The following is a 16,305-nucleotide window of genomic DNA, read 5'->3' on the forward strand; positions in this document are numbered from 1 at the left end:
GAAATTCTTAACATATTAACCACTTAAAATATTTCAATCCAACCTCTTCCTCTGTTCCCCTGACAGCTCATGGCCAATGCAAACCATGGATATCTTTTGCCTAACTACTGGTGTAAGAAAAGTAGCATATAGATAGGAGAAAAACTTGCAATACTAAAAGAATGGCATGAAGAAAGGGTTCTGGTGAGGCTCTCCATTGTCAGCTACCTTTAGTGCTATCTTATGCATCTGGGCACATTATCTTTTATGTGTATCTATGTCAAAATATGAACTCCACCTAGATTTGCTTGTGATGTTTAAAGAGAAAGGTTAATGAAAACCAACATTTTGTAAAGATCAGTAACTGAATTTTTCATAATTAACATGTCTTCTTCTTTAGCCATTAGTGCACAGTTTGGGATCACATTTCCAGCCAGAAACCCCCTATGAACCTCATGAATTTCATCTTTCAGACACAGTCCCAGCTGCAAACAAACTATATTAGTCTGAAATATTTGACAAAAAAGACTGTTCATATCTAATGTCAGTGAAGTGGAAATATCTTGCAAAAGTTGCATTTCCTTCTTTCCCTCCTGCCTTCTTTCTACTGGGGGTGATTTCTGACCCATACTGACAGATCAGCATGTACTTCATGCTAGTGGTAAGAGATGATCCTTCGACACTATTTGAGTATTCTTAACCAAGGACAAAGTATAAACCCTGTAGTTCCTGCTTGGACTGTACAAAGACATACTTCTATATTTTGAAGTCCATACATGGACTGTTATCACAAGAAGCTGTAAATAGTTGCCCTTCTATGCTCTTTTTAAATAAAATGCAAATCCTTGTCCTATTGGGGATTATTTTGGTGACCAGGAGATAGCAACACAGCCTGAAATAAATTTTGAAATACTATCTGTCTTTGCAGTGTGGCACTGTTTAGGTTTAAATACATTTTTATAATTGGTCTTTGCATGGAACACCTGCTAAAGATGGTGTGGTACCAGCAGAGCCCTGTATTATTACAACCCCTTACATTTTCTACACCACCATGACTTTCTTATTGCCAACAATAGCATCTCTGATCTTCTTGCAGCTGTTTTTTTTTTTAAAGATGATGTCCTTCCAAAACAGGAAAACCAAACAGAGCTGCCAGAAGATGGACTCTGTATAGCAGCTAAAAACTTTGGCAGGCTTAGGGAAATGCTTTGAAAACAAGAGGGAAAACACACATGTTAAAAAAGCCATTATGTTCAGCGTCATAGAGTGACTTTACCTTTACGATAGCTTTGGGAGCTGAGGAAGTTGAAGCTGTGAGAGGCTGATGGGAATCTTTTCTCCTGACCAATTATTGGTCATTTCTGAGAATTGGCGGTGGTTTTAACCATTGAGAAGTGAGATCAACTTGTGAACACCACCTTAAGATGCAAAGCCAGGGTTCTCTTGTTCTCTTTGGTTTCCGGCTTCTGAAGTAACAGGCTCTGTCTCGGCCTCCTCCCCGCCTCCAGGCCGGACAAGGCCGCAGAGGGCGGGGGGATAAACGGAGCTGGCCACCCTGGCTTGGTTTATAGCTTCTACTGCTGAACTGAAACCTGACACCTTGAACATCTGCAGCTTTCCAAGACTTTAACTCTTTTACTACCTGGATGAGACTTAAAGATTACTCCTTTTTCCCAGAGAGAGAGAGAGAGAGAGAATCAACATGAAAAAAACCATCATAAAACCATCAAACACCGTGAAGAAAAGTGTTAAGTTTTAGATGGGGAAGAGAGAATAAGGAGATGCTTTATAAGCAGAAATATTTTTCTGTTAAAGCTATAGAGATGGACAATAGTGTTCTGAAAAAACTCCTTTAATTCATGACAGAGTATATTGGGAGGAATGGAGTGTTCAAAGTGTAGATTTTGAGCAAAAGGTGGAGTAATTGTGATACAGTGAGGTGCTGGAACAGAGGGGAGAGAAGTAATAGTTGAAGATTTGGGGCTGTTGTAGAGGTAAAGAGAAAACTTCTGTTTTCCAGAGAAGCTCACAAAAACAGATGAAGAGAATCTTTGCCTTTGAATAACTCATCCTGTAAAATGACATCCCCAGACTCATTGACCCATACACACCTCAGAGTGATGTGAAATGGGAGGAGTGAACTGATGACAGGATTTCCGGGCAGCTGGCATCAGAAAAATAGAAAGCTATAAGAGAAATAGTTTTCTTGTGAGAAACTCCACAAATTAGCAGAAGAAGACTTCTGTTTCTCTACAAAGGCTGATGAAAAGATGCTAGCAGGAATTGGGACTGTTTTAAACACCAAAGTTCCAAAGTTTTTTGTCTCTATGTTGTCATGTGAACAAGGGAATTGTTGGGTAGTGGGGGATAAAGGGGTTTTCTGGAGGTTTATGCTGGTGTTCTTATTCTTGTAGTTTTGTTAATAAACTTTCTTTATTCCTTTTAAGTTTTAAGCCTGTTTTGCTCTTGTTCTAATCCATATCTCACAGCAAGAAATAAGTAAGTTTTCTAGTAATTTTTTTAGTTACTGCTTTAAAACCATGACATTCAGATATCAAAATTTTTTGACCAAGATCTATTACAAGGTCGAGGAATTCTTACTTCAGTGTTTATTTTTAGTCACTTTCATTAGCCACCACTCTCTTTTACATATTTCAGAAGCTGGGTGTGAAGTAGCATCAAGGCCCTGTACTGTCTGTTCAGGTCTTTTTAGATATTCCATGGGTGGTATAATGTTTAACATCAAGTGTACTTATTTAAAGGTTATGTAATCTGGGATTTCTGATTTGTCAGAGTGATACAAAATACATTGTATAGCACAACACAAATGTAAGTTACACTTGGTCAATTGCATGCATAGGAACTGCAATATGGAATTCAATCCCAATATAAATGTGATTCCCATTACTGGCCTTTAGAAGATGCTCAGCACCATGACAAATGGGTCCCCAGTCACCAGGAAACTGCAGATGGGTTCAAGCCACCACAAGCCTCTTGCTCTCTTTGAAATTCTACTGTTAGTTTTTCAGTTTTTGCACTCTTTGTTGGGGTGTGTCAGGTATTCTCCTGGTCTGGAAAACTCAGAGAAAGATTCCCATTCTTCTGATGAGCTCAGGGAGAAACTTTTACAACGCCTATCAATCCACTCAACTCTTGACAGCTGTTTACCTGAAACAAAGACCACCCCCTGGTCCCCTTGGAGCTAAGTCTGCTTCTATCTAACAGATTTGGCCAGTCAAACCCTGCATTATTCCCAAGCTTCATGGGAACATTTCCTTGCCCATCTCCTCTGCAACTCCTTCCCTTGCAGAGGTTTATTGGTCAGTCTCATTTAATCTTAATTTACAGACTTAGAAAATCATGAGGGAGAGTACCTTCAAATACAACTGAAAAATATTAAACAGAAAAGAAGGAAGAGAAAATAATGTTATGAACATATAAATGATAAAGCTGAATTTTAGCCATGCCCTGAGGTGCTCTACAGGAGCAACCAATTCTGGCAGGAAGAACCCCTCCTTCCCAGACACACTATTCATAGCCTGCACCACCTCCTTGTGCTGCAGCTGGTGGAACTATCAAATATCTGTATAAACCCCCCTGACTAACTGCTTCTCTGTCATGAATAAACATCTCTTTCAAAACAGACGTCTGCAGCAGGAAGATATTTAGTCCCCTTTCACAGGTGGGAAATTGAAGTTTGAGACGGACTGTTTTAACCAAGGTCAGGCACAGTATCTGCTGTCTGAGCTGGGAAATGAGCAGCCACCTGCAACACCACTACTCTGCCAGCATTCCATCTAATTCTATCTTTATGTTTGCATTGAATATGACCTTAATTTACACCTTAAAATAAGCTGCTCCCTGCAAGCCTCCTTGCAAGCTTGTTAGGAGTTAACACAGTGAGGCTAAAACTTTCAGTAAATACAATTTATTTTAATTACAGCCTACAACAGTATGACATTTTTTTTCTCCAAACAACAAGGGCATAAGTCTCAATGCAATAACTTTTTCAAATTATTAATGAGAAAAGTGGGTCAATATCAAGGATTAAATGGTACAGCAACACAAACTTAATCAAAGTTAATATTTAATTCACCAGGATAATAATCTTATTTTGCTATGCTCCAGACTATATTTTTAAATACAGTTCTAATATGGAAATAGAATTTCTTTTCAATTCTTCACAGTTCTAACAGGAGCTCTGTAAGGTCACGTCTTCCATTGCTGTTAAAGTTCATAATATCACAGTGTCCTTTTTTTTATAGGATGGTAAAATATGTTGGATTTAAAACTTGAAACTAAGAGTGCCATATTTATATTATTAAACCAACTATGTTGACCTTTAAAATCAAGGTGACAGTTACATTTTCAGTTTGTACATCCATAATTTTCATTTTCTTTGTATGAAAAAAATATCAGAAACAAAAATAGCCAAACCCTCTTATGCCATGCTTTAGGATAGTGATTAGCTAGAGAACCATTAACATGTGGAAGAAATAATTTAGTATCTAATGGTAAGCAGAAGGATGAAACAGGTGGCAAACAGAAATCTATAAAGAGTTCTGTTAAGAGAGCACAAGAGGCAAATTAAATTAACATATTATTGTGAGTTTTTGAATTGCTTCATTGCACTGCCAGCATTTTTGTTAAACAAGGCCTTTTTTCTTCCTCTCTGAGGAACATTATATTTCTATTGTCCTTGGTATCTCATCAAATTTTGTAATTATGAAATAACTTCAGAAAAGTGTTTCTAGTGAAAAGAACACTTGGCTTGTCACTGTTCTTTGCTTTCTGAATAATGTAATCATGTTTTTAAAGGTCATAGATGGAACTTTTAGTAAGTAAGCTTTTATTTTTCCCCTTACTTAGGTATACCAATTAATAAACATTTTTGGTCTTCATTTTTGTTTACCTGACAGTCAAAGCACACTGAGATAGAAGTAGGGCTGTTCTGCTTATGTTTTTACACTGCCCATAACGCCTTTAAAGCTCAGAAAAATAAACTCAAAGATATTTTGATACAATCCCTACATCAAGGAAAGCAAGGGAATGTAACAATAAAGGAATACAGAATACCTTTTTTCAGTACTGAGCTATGGGGGAAAAGGCAAATCACAATATTACAAACCAGGTTCTAGCCACTGCTGTCACTACATGTTATGGTGATGTAGCTAAAGTCACAGGAACCTAGGAACTGCTGTGCACAGTACCCAAGCAAAGCTCCATTCCTGCTAATGGAGCTCAGGGTAACCCAGGACACCTTTAACAGATGCAATAAACTCCTCTGGACAGCAGCCTGCCCTTCTACAATTCTGTGAATTACCATTTACATTTATAATGTATTAGAAATTATCAGTATCATATGTTAAATACAAAATGCCTCTGCTCTGAATGATTGCTTTTCATTACAGAAAATGTATCAGACTATACTGTACTTTAAATCCCTGGACCTTTGCTTTTTTCACAGCACAACACAGCATGAGTGCATGTGACAGTGCCTGTGCTTGAAACCATTAAACTGACAGCCACATGCCATTAAACAGCAGCCTGAAAACAGCATTGATGTTGGGCTGAAATGCTGTCTTCTTGAGGTAATTTAGAGCTGTAACACATTTCCCTTCACCTTACCTGTGTCTGTGCTCCTTGATGCAGCTCTCAAGCACTGTGCTTCCATTGCCCAATGACCATCACAAAAGAGGGTATAGAGAAAGGTGAATTTCAAGAAAACAGAATTGAAAAATTCTCTCAAAGAACTGTGTCATAAAAACAATGAATGTGGTGTAGTGGACATGAGTCAACAAGGATGTTGTGCAAGGTAACCAGAAAAAAAAAATAGTGATTTTACGCACAGTTCATGCAGTATCAATGGACAAAAAAATAGGAGAAATGGCTCTAACATTTAATAAGAATTTACTTGTGCTTAAATTCTGATCCTAATCTGGTGGAAAAATTTGGTTTTAATGTCATTAAAAAGCAAATACACTTTGAAATGTCAGATATTATTTTCCAAAGTCAGAAGAGCCCATAGTCTTAGCAATGTAGGATTTGACATGCTTAAGACTTTAATGATCTACTCTGAAATACTATTTGTGATGATGTGGAGGGCCATGATGAATATTTTTTTCTAAATAGTACTACCCTCACTACTAAGACCACAAGCTGGTCACTGCATTTTACAAAGCATATCATCCTTCTGTGAATCCACTGCAGCTTTCTTTGGAGTATGGACTAATTCTTTACAAATGGAATTTCAACAGATAACTCATAGACAATAGCTGGGGAAGACTGCTACTCAGATGAGGTGCAAAGTCATCTACAGCTGTCTATATGCTAGCATCATGCAGGTTGGTCGAACTGTTTATGCACTTATGTGCATAGAATTTGCCCTTCCTTTGCTGATGTTTTGAGAAAAGTCTCATAGGCTTGTAGGAAAAGCAAGAGAAAGCCAGCACAGTTTCATCATGTGCTGCTGATAAGAATGTCTGAACTATTACAGTCTATTTGGGAATGTCCTTGGAGTTTTAACTTAAGATTCTCTAGGGGAAAGAGAAGTCCTAATAGATCATTCTTCTAATAGCAATGATAACAAATAGAACTGATATCAGACAGCTGTTGTATATCAGGAAAAACTGCCTGCTGTTTATTTTAAAATGACACAGTCAAACCGCATCTGCACTGCCTTATCACACATTTTCTGGACAAAGTTCTTCTCCTGCTTGTTATTTAGTATGGGGATAATAATAAAAATAATAAAAAAAATAGACAGTGGAAATGGGCAGTTGAAGCTTTGCTGAAATAACCTGTGGTTATTCACAGTCTCTCTAGCCATGACAACACTTGAGGTGTTTGAGACAGTGGGTGAAACACTGTAGTCCTGCTTCACCAGTGATGCATGATGCAGTCTGCATTTCTGTTTATCCAGTAGTGACAGGAACATATTACTGCCTCCTACCTGAAAAATGGCCCAGACATTTTTGTTTGCTGATGAAATTTTATTTAAGGAATAAAAAATAAATAAACTTCTCCATATTGTGGTAAGACAAATTGCTTTGAGATAGTTTGAGTTAGGCCTGGCTGGACACAGTCTAGTGTCACACAAGTACAGGGAGGGGGAAAGAAACTAAAACTGATTTGGTCTCCAGTTTATCAGTGCTCTTGGATTTTTTCATACAGAAAATGCTGTAGTGTTTCTATGGTCTGAATTCTAAGTCACAGAGTGGTCTGATATTGTAATGATTATGTAAATTATTGCAGAATGCTTCTTCTGCATTCTTCTGCTAAAGCTGCTTTTGCCCTGAGCCTCTTTATGCCATTCCCATCCATTTCTCACTGAAGCTAGGACAGAAGGACACAAATAAGGTAGATTTTCTTTATTTGACTTTATTTCAATGAAAATGACTGACAGCAGAAGTGCAGCCAAGAAGGCAGGAATAAACCAAGCCAAGTATCCAAATCTATCTGAGTAATTTGGTTTGAATTTAGGTATTGCAGGACTAAATTGTAAGGTTATGATAAAGAGGTGGACTGGCAGGGAGAGATTGAATTTGATTTAATTTAATTTAATTTAGTTTGATTAGGAGTCAAAAAGGCACATTCTCCAACATTCAATGATTTCAAATATTATGCTCAGGACAGATTTCTTGAGTTCATGTAAATGATCAGATTTTTTTTAAATTAAAGCACTGAATTTCAAGTTAAGCACTGAGAGATCTCTCCATAGGTTTAGGTCTTCTAGTGAGGCTGTTAACAATCATGGCAAAGCACAGGATGTGAAATGGAAAACTAGGGACTGGACCCTGGAAAGGTAGGATGCAATTTATATAAACATTGGTCAAGCTTCTGCTCCCCCCCATTACTGGGTGAGCTCTACAAAGACCTGTCTCACCTATGACCTTTTCATACTGTACAGAATCTGAATAAAAGAATAAAAAAATTACCATAACTAGAGGATTTAGTAGAAGCTAATTCAAAAACAAAAATTATATTAGCCATAGAAGAAACCAGTAGCCATAGAGGGAAAAGGATGGATGGATGGATGGATGGATGGATGGATGGATGGATGGATGGATGGATGGATGGATGGCTCTCAGTCAAAATAAAATGAGCTAGAGGGCAAATCAAGGGATTCACAACCTCTTGGAACAACTTTCTGATAAACTATTTATCTGAATCACATTGTGGGGAATTGTTTTTCAGTCAGTCATGGTATTCTGATGCTTTTTCCCATCTCTTTACAAAATGTATTTTCTTGTATGTTTGATTTTTGTTTGTTGTTTGTTGTTTTGTTGTTTTTTAAATTTTTTTTCCCTTATCTAGTTAATTTTCAAAACAGGTTTACTTAAGTGATCTCAATTTTTTAACCAAAAGATTTAGAGCATCCTCAGACCAGTAAATTGAACACTGAGCTACAAGGCTCAAGCATTTTACTTGTTCAATCTCAAAAATACTGGAAAATGGATTTTATTCCTATTACAGAGTTGTATGACTGAAATGAAAATGAAAAATAAAGCTGGCAGAGAAGGCTACATTAAAATATGTGAATCTGATTGTGGATCAAATGAATTTGTGTTGCTCTGTGATGGTCTCTCTAGTTGATTAGAATGTTTTAAGGAAGCAATCAACTTTTCAGCAGTCATCAAATCTTGAAACTTTCAGTTCATTAATCCTGCCATGGTCTTCTTCAGAAGCAGCTGCTTTGTTTCAGAATGAGTAAAGCACATCCATATGGTAATATGTATGAGTATATATTTCTGGAGCAAATTTAATATCATCCCTGGTATGAAAATTGTTATAAATTTATTGTATATAAATTTAGGGAAATAGCTTATTTTCTCTTGACTCAAACAAAGAAAAGTAGAAAAGCTGGTTTGTTCCTTGAACTGGACTTTCTTCATTGCCCTGAGTTAAGCACTGAATTCTCAGCACCAGAATAAAGGGCTAGGAGTGTAAGATCATGTGACCACAAAAGTATTTAAATTAGAGCACAACTGAACCATTTTACTGAAAAAAGTCAACAAAAGTATTCAGTCTAAATCATTCATTCAAGGTTGAATTTAACAGAAATAAAAAAAAAAATCACAGACTTCTATTATTTACCTTTTAATTAAAAAAAATTAAATCATACTACTCTTGCATAGAATAAGGTGCAAAATAAAGTTTTGCTATTAGCAAACAGCCTTACCTAGCATGAAAATGCAGACATGTTTTGACTCTACAAATTTTACTCTGCTTTTTGCTACCCATGTTGTTTCTATTCCTCTCTGCACAGCTCTTGGTCTGCAATGAAGCAGCTGAACAACTGTTAAGCTTCTAAAGCAAAGAGCAATGTTTTCTCTGTACATTACTCCAAGAATCATTATTTTTATACCTTTTTTTCATTAGTTTACCATAGGACTGTTAAGCTGTAGTGTTTCACTGCCCAAAATCACTGGGCTGAGCTGTTACATGCCCTGATAGTAGATATGGGACATACAGCAAGGCTTTCCTGCAGGTACAACTTTAAATGGGGAAAATAAAGTCTCCCTTTTCGTTAGCCCATTATTTATCACTGGATTAAAACACTGAAGCTTTCACTCCTTTTTAGCAGTCAAATCTAGGATAACAGCATGCAAATTGTGTGTATTAAGTTGGAGACTCAAAATATTGGGTTTTTTTCCCCAGATAGTGTCCTTGAGGATATTAATCATACTCTTAGTTTCATCATAATGATAGGTTTCAACGTAAGAAAATTATCTTCTCTTTCACTTGATCTTCTTCCTGCTTGTTCTCATTTATCACAAAGAACTAAAACACCGCTCTGATGGCTTTAGATGATTATGAAAGAACAGGCCCTCCTATTCAGCTTTTCTAAGCACTTTTTCTTCTCCCCAGGCCCCATTCCCCAGGAGCAGTGAATGCTTTCAAGAAACGTGGCACAGATGTGTCTCAGTATCTTCTATGTTTTGGAGAAAACTACTGCAGATATGACTGGATCCTGCAGTTAGGGGCCCTGTAATGCCTACAAAAGCATTTTCAGAGAAAAACTTGGGCTTTAGGGAACGAACACCTGCATAAAACCATCACATTAGGAAACAAGGTTAATGAAAGTGAAATGTGAAATTTTGCAGAATTTATTTTGCCCTGGAATATTTACTGGGTGTAAAAAGCTCTGGCACATCACCAGTGATGGATAAAAAGGTAAATGTTCCCAGTGTTGGTAGAGTAGCCAGAAATGCTGACTACTCCCTTTTGTGCTAGTTTCCACTATTTCTCTGAAAGTGATACTTTGACCCAGAACATTTAATAGCCAGCATGATTCAGACCTTTGTGAACGCTGCTCACATTTCTCAGTGCTTCATTGGTGAGGAAATTGGCCAACCTCTGTTTCAGCTGATTAGAGAACCAAGTTTCCAGTTTGGTTTTGTATCTTCAGCAAAAAGAACACACTGTATTGAACATAGCCTGCAGTATTTTAAAATTAAGGTGTATGCTAGGCCTGGTGTGGAAGGGAGGATAAATTGGGAAATCCATAATATATGGGACGAACCTTGGCCTCATTGAACCCAGGGGAAAACTAATTGCTGGCTTAAACAAACTGGATGTTTTGCTTCAAATTTCTGGTTTTTGATTATAAATAATCTCAGGCAAATAAAATTTCATATTTTTGTTGCTTGTCCTTGAGGTTTTGAGCCTCTTCAGCCGATTGTGATAACCCCTGAGCACTCCTTATTTTCACTGGGGCCAGTTGCACCCTTGCTGGGGATAATCATGAATACTCACACATGAGCCCTCACTGAAGTATCTTTTGATGGTTACAGACAGGAACAAACACTTAATACAGAAAACCGAAGTGCTCAGAGTCACCTGGCGTTGAAAACAGGGTATTGATACAAAGTACCTATAAACCAGGCAAGGTGAGAGAATTTAGAATCGGCTCTCTCACTACACTCCCTTTCTTGCACTTGTAGCGCGGATTACAGATGCTATGTCTGTTTCTGTGTCACAAAGCCTACTGAATGGCAACACTTAGCCAGAGAAGGGCAATTTACTATTTGAAATATGCCCTTTAACTTCCCTAATTGTCAGACTTTAACAGTTACCTTAAATTTAATTCTGTTGCATTTAAGGTCCAGCTTTATGATGATATAATTTATTTTGGACATTACCATGACACTGCTATGCCTGTCAATGGAAACATGAAAGAATATCATCATAATGAATATCCATGGACTTACATAAATCACTCAAAATGCTTCAGATGTGCACAGAGATTTTTCCATTGACCCTGTAATGACTTTATTAAAATTGTTTCTACACAAGCTGTGTCAGCAACAGAGACATGAAATGATGGTGCTTCAGCAACACCACCTCAGGTTTTAAATGTTTTGGGAAAACACCATTAATTTTCTTTTAGTAGTATATCATCCTTCCCAAATTACAGTCTCAGAGAACAGCACAGGCTCCATATGCTGGGAACACATGGGATTTCCTTTTTCTGTTCCTTCGTAACATCAGGAGTTGTGTTTATCACTGAGAACAAATCCAAATTATTCAGAGTATCTCTACTCATCAAAATGAAGATGTGAAGCCACTGCAGGTTCAGTGTAACCATTAGAATGAAGGCGATACAGCTGACAGCCTAGAGGACTTGGACAGTGACTGTCATTTCCACTAGGTCATTAATATTCCTCCTAGACTTAACAAAACTACTCTTGTTTAATTTTGTGGAATGGAAAAAACCTTGGAGGACTTTCTTTGAATGGTCCAAGGCACCACAGTTTTGCATAGGCTGGAACACTGGTGTAATTCCAGTGATCAGAGAAGAGTGACAGGAGTCAGGATGAAGTTCAAAATCTGCTGTGGCAGTGGCTCATACTCTTTATATCCTTTGGTAAGCAAGACCTTGGAAAAAACTCACTCAGCCAGTTTCTGTTACAGTAAGGTAATTTCTTTCTCTCCTTTACACATTTTTAACCTGCTTCCAAGTTAAGCCCTCTTTCCTTTTCCTTACCAGGAAAGAGTGTCAAAGATTTGGGCTGGCCATGACTGAGACTTTTAAAAGACCCAAACTGACAAAGGTTTTGGAAGTGGAGGGGAAGGAGGCTGATGGGAGAACGAGGGAACTTCTGGGATCTGTGTGTGTAAAACACTAACCCTTGCCAAGTTCGGTAAAGGAAAACACACAGATTTGCTTCAGGAGAACTAAAAAGAAGCTACAAAGTGTCAGATTAAGTTTTCTATGCTTTATGTGGAAACTTTTATTGTAAGGATAGAACATAGTTAATAAAAAGTAAAAAGGCATATTTCAAATCAAAGCAAACATGATAGTTTTACTCTACGAACCCTCATATAATTGGTGAAAATTTTAAATATTATCTACAATCAGCTTCAATTCTCAGAGCTACTGCAGTTCTGACATTAAAAGGACAAGGTAATGATGTGATTTACTGTGTTACAGGTGTAAAGGGAAAACTTGACTGTGAAAAAAGTGAAAGATTTAAACTGAGTACATGCCTGGATGTAAGAAAGAGATAAAGAAGTATCAATGATGACATTGTGGGCTTTGTTTTCTGAGGTGGACCCTCCACATGATGCATACAAGTAAGCAAAGTAAATGACAAAAGTATAAAAGAAGGAATTTGCAATCTGCCTCTTCTAAGGAACCCAAATTTTCAGAGACAAAACCTAGAAAGAAGTGCTTTGATATGATAGAGGAAGTAAAGAACTAGCAAAATAATCACATTTTGGTGAAATTTCACTAAAAAGAGAGATCTACATGAAGTATGATTTGATGAGAATAAAGGGAAAATTATTTATCAATCTTTCCTATTTCTATGGGACCAACTACCTTAATTCTGCCTATTCTTAAAAGATCTCTAACTGCTGCAGGACCTTATGTATTTTCAGTTCTTTTTCATTTTCCTTTATTTCTCATCACTTCAAAATTTCTTCTGTTTTCTAAGCTAAAGTTTTCCTCTACATGCTTATTTTCTATGTCACATCTTATGGCCACTCTATCACCACCCAATGTACTTCCTTTATTACTTGGTTAGTATTCAAGGCAGAACAACCTAAACATTATTAAATTGATTGCCTATTACATCCTAATTGAACAATTAACTCTAAAATAGCATATGATCCTTGATTTTTCTGAGATTTTCAGTGAAATTTATGCTATTGATTTCAGTGTTACTACCCCAGTATTTAGACGTTTCAGAATGTTTCAAGAAGTGGACCAAAAAAAATGCAACTTTTACCACTCAATTCTTTAGACATGACAAGCACCAGAAGATTCAAACTCATAATTTTTTTCTCTTCTTTTTTTTTTTATTATTATAAAATACTGTGTGCATCTTTCTAAAATAAGACATTACATGAAAAATTTCAGTTATGAGGAGCCTAAATAAATTTTTATAGTAGTGCACTATAATATTCAACTCTGTCTAGGTCAAGCCAAAGGTAACTACTCAGATATAACATTTTTTAGAATTCTGGAAAGGCATTTTTCCAAATTCCACGACATACCATTTAAAACATCAGTAGTATGCAATAGCAAAAAGTGACTTAAGAAATTTACAAAATTGCAGTGAACAAAACACACTGAGGAAAATATTTCCATCTCCAACTCAGGAGATATGTAGGCATTCATGGACGAAGATGAGGCTCAATGGTGATAAGGAGAAGTAATTGAAGGCCAGAAAAGTTCTTCCCTTGCATTGCTGGACCTGTTCTCATGGAACACATTATAATGCAGCCAGACACAGAACCAAAACAAGAAAGACATCCTACCTCTGGTAATAGACAGCTCTGTTGTTGGAAGAAGAGCAGAAAACTATATAGGAAGTGGAGCAGATTCCCTGGGCAATATGCAATTATGATCCCAAAGACTAATGATTCTTTAATGTAGGAGCATAGAGTAATGAGTGTGGATTGGAGAGTTGCTATATATATCTCTCTCTCTCTCTGGCACTGGTGAGAGCAGCACAAGTGGAACCCTTTGTAAAGTTCTGATGTCCACACTGGAAAGGCTTTTAGAAACTGGTAAAAGTGTTGCAATGGGTACAAAGGATATCTAAGAAACAGGTCTAAAAAGAAAAAAGACTTTCGAAGTTTTAGCTTGAAGGCTGTTTGCAAGATAAAATATGTTTTACTCATTAAAAAGGGGGTCAGTATTGACAAGGATTATTCCTGTGATTTTAAATTAGTAGGGAAATATCAGGAGCCTGGAATTTATAACCTGAATCTGGAAAGTAACACAGTACTAATTTTATACAGTAAGAGTGGCAAAAGCCTGGATAAACAACCAGTGCTCTGTTGGGCTTTAATGTCTTGGGCTGAGTTTGCAAACTGAGATGAATGGTGTCCTGCACTTCAGTCCCCAGCAGCTCTGTGTTTAGCAGTGTCCTCAGGGAGCCAGAAAGGGGAGCTGATGGTTCCCCCCAAGCCTCAAAGTCTGCACTGCAGCCCAGCCAAGGATGCCTCTGGGATAGATGAAGATTTTGGCACTTCCCACTGCACTTTGGGCTATCAATGACTGCAAGTTCACTGAATGTACCAGCAGAACTGCTGGGCCACTCCCTAGTCCACTTGTGTTGAGAACAGCTAGGTTAGAAAAATCCTTTCTTTAAAGAGAGTAAACTATTATTTTGACAAAACTGAAGATGCAGTCTGTCTTGTCTGCCAGCAGAACAGAATGCCAAATTCTACAAAATCAGCTACAGAATGGGTAGAAAATTTAGAAATCTGGTGAATGGTTATTGAAGCAAAGAATGCAAGGAATTGCTGAAGTTATTTGAAGATATTTGCAATACAGATTATAAGTGAAGCTTTAAATTAAATATGTACCTTTTAAACACATATTTGACAAATAGTAAAAAAGAAAGAAATATAATTTTAATACCATAACACAAACTTTATCTAATGAGAAATTATATCCTGATTTACCAGATGACAGTGTTTTTAAATACCCAACTTGAATGAAGTAAGTCTGAATTAAAACCTATAGGAAGATGTATGGATTTTAAAAACCTGCACACTGATATTCAGATAAAATACATGCCAAATTATAGGCCTATTTGAATGCAAATTTTTATTAGCAGAATATCCTATGATATTAGTCACCAATCGAAGTGTATCTGAGAGCTCACCAGTGTCAGAGAATTAGCTGCAGTAATATACAGAACTTTAAACTTAAAAATTGGTGCAATGGATACATAGTATCCTCCTGCCACTGTGGAGCTAGAATGTGTCTTATTCTTTAAGCCACAACCTTGAACAGTATCTAACTTAATTGAGCTTTTTGCCTGTTACCCATCTGTTATTCTGTATCAGCAATGTGTTCTTCAAGGTAAGTAACTGAAAGCTATTTCTACACTAATATTTTATAACACAATTCCCTATTCAAGCAGCATTACCAAGAGTACAGATCAATTTTGCATGATATTTAAAAGAATAATTTAGAACCAAAGCTTGCTACAAGCCCTCTCCTATCACCTATTATTTTCTGCTCTCAAGATTTAGGGCTTTACCTTCCAGAAGGAGCAGTTCCACTTGGTGGGTGAGTGGAATATTGGTTTGCAGCAGTAGTTCTTGCCCTTTCCCCATTCTCCTGGAAGGGTGGTAAGACCACACCTTTCCACCTGCTCTGGCACCCATTTTAGCCCCAGCTGAATTCAGTTCTGTTCAATTAGCAGAAAACTACATGTTTGTTGGTTTGTTTTTTCTTGATGTGTAAGTTATTCTGTTGACACACCAGGCACAATTCTGTTGTATCATGAGTGTTCCAACTTCTCAAGAGTGGCAGAAACATTAAAAGTAACACTGGGTAAAATAAAGCATGGAAAGCACAAGTCAGGGAATCTCATTTCTCTGCTACTTTTCTTGTAGTGGCTGTCACAAAGATGCCACCAGGATAGAAAGAAGATTTGGTTCACCAAAGAATCGTGTGTGTGCCAGAGCTGGGGCAAGGAAAGCAGTGGCAGCAACACTTCTGTGTCATCTGAGTCACCTCTCTCAGCTCCAGTGAGCTGCTAGATTGGCTCAGGAGGGTTTATGGGACTGCACCCTGAAACATTCCACACTGACAGATGTTTAGGAGCCCCATGAACACACTTTGGACCAAAAAATAAATTATTACTTCTATCTAAACACTGAAACTCCAATAGGGACGTAAATGTACAGTTTTAGATTGCTGGGGCCCACAGCACTTGACAGACCACAAAGATCAATTAATCTTCACTTAATGGGAAACAACTGAGTGCCTTTCACTGTAAAAAGTTTAAAAGTTTGCTTTTTTCCCTAGTTTTGCTGGCCCCAAAACCCAGCTAACTCTAACAGAATAACCTAGCA

Source organism: Pseudopodoces humilis, chromosome 2 (assembly GCF_049639895.1).
Source record: "Pseudopodoces humilis isolate 2021_Gansu_Grassland_sample_001 chromosome 2, ASM4963989v1, whole genome shotgun sequence".
Taxonomy (NCBI): Eukaryota; Metazoa; Chordata; class Aves; order Passeriformes; family Paridae; genus Pseudopodoces; species Pseudopodoces humilis.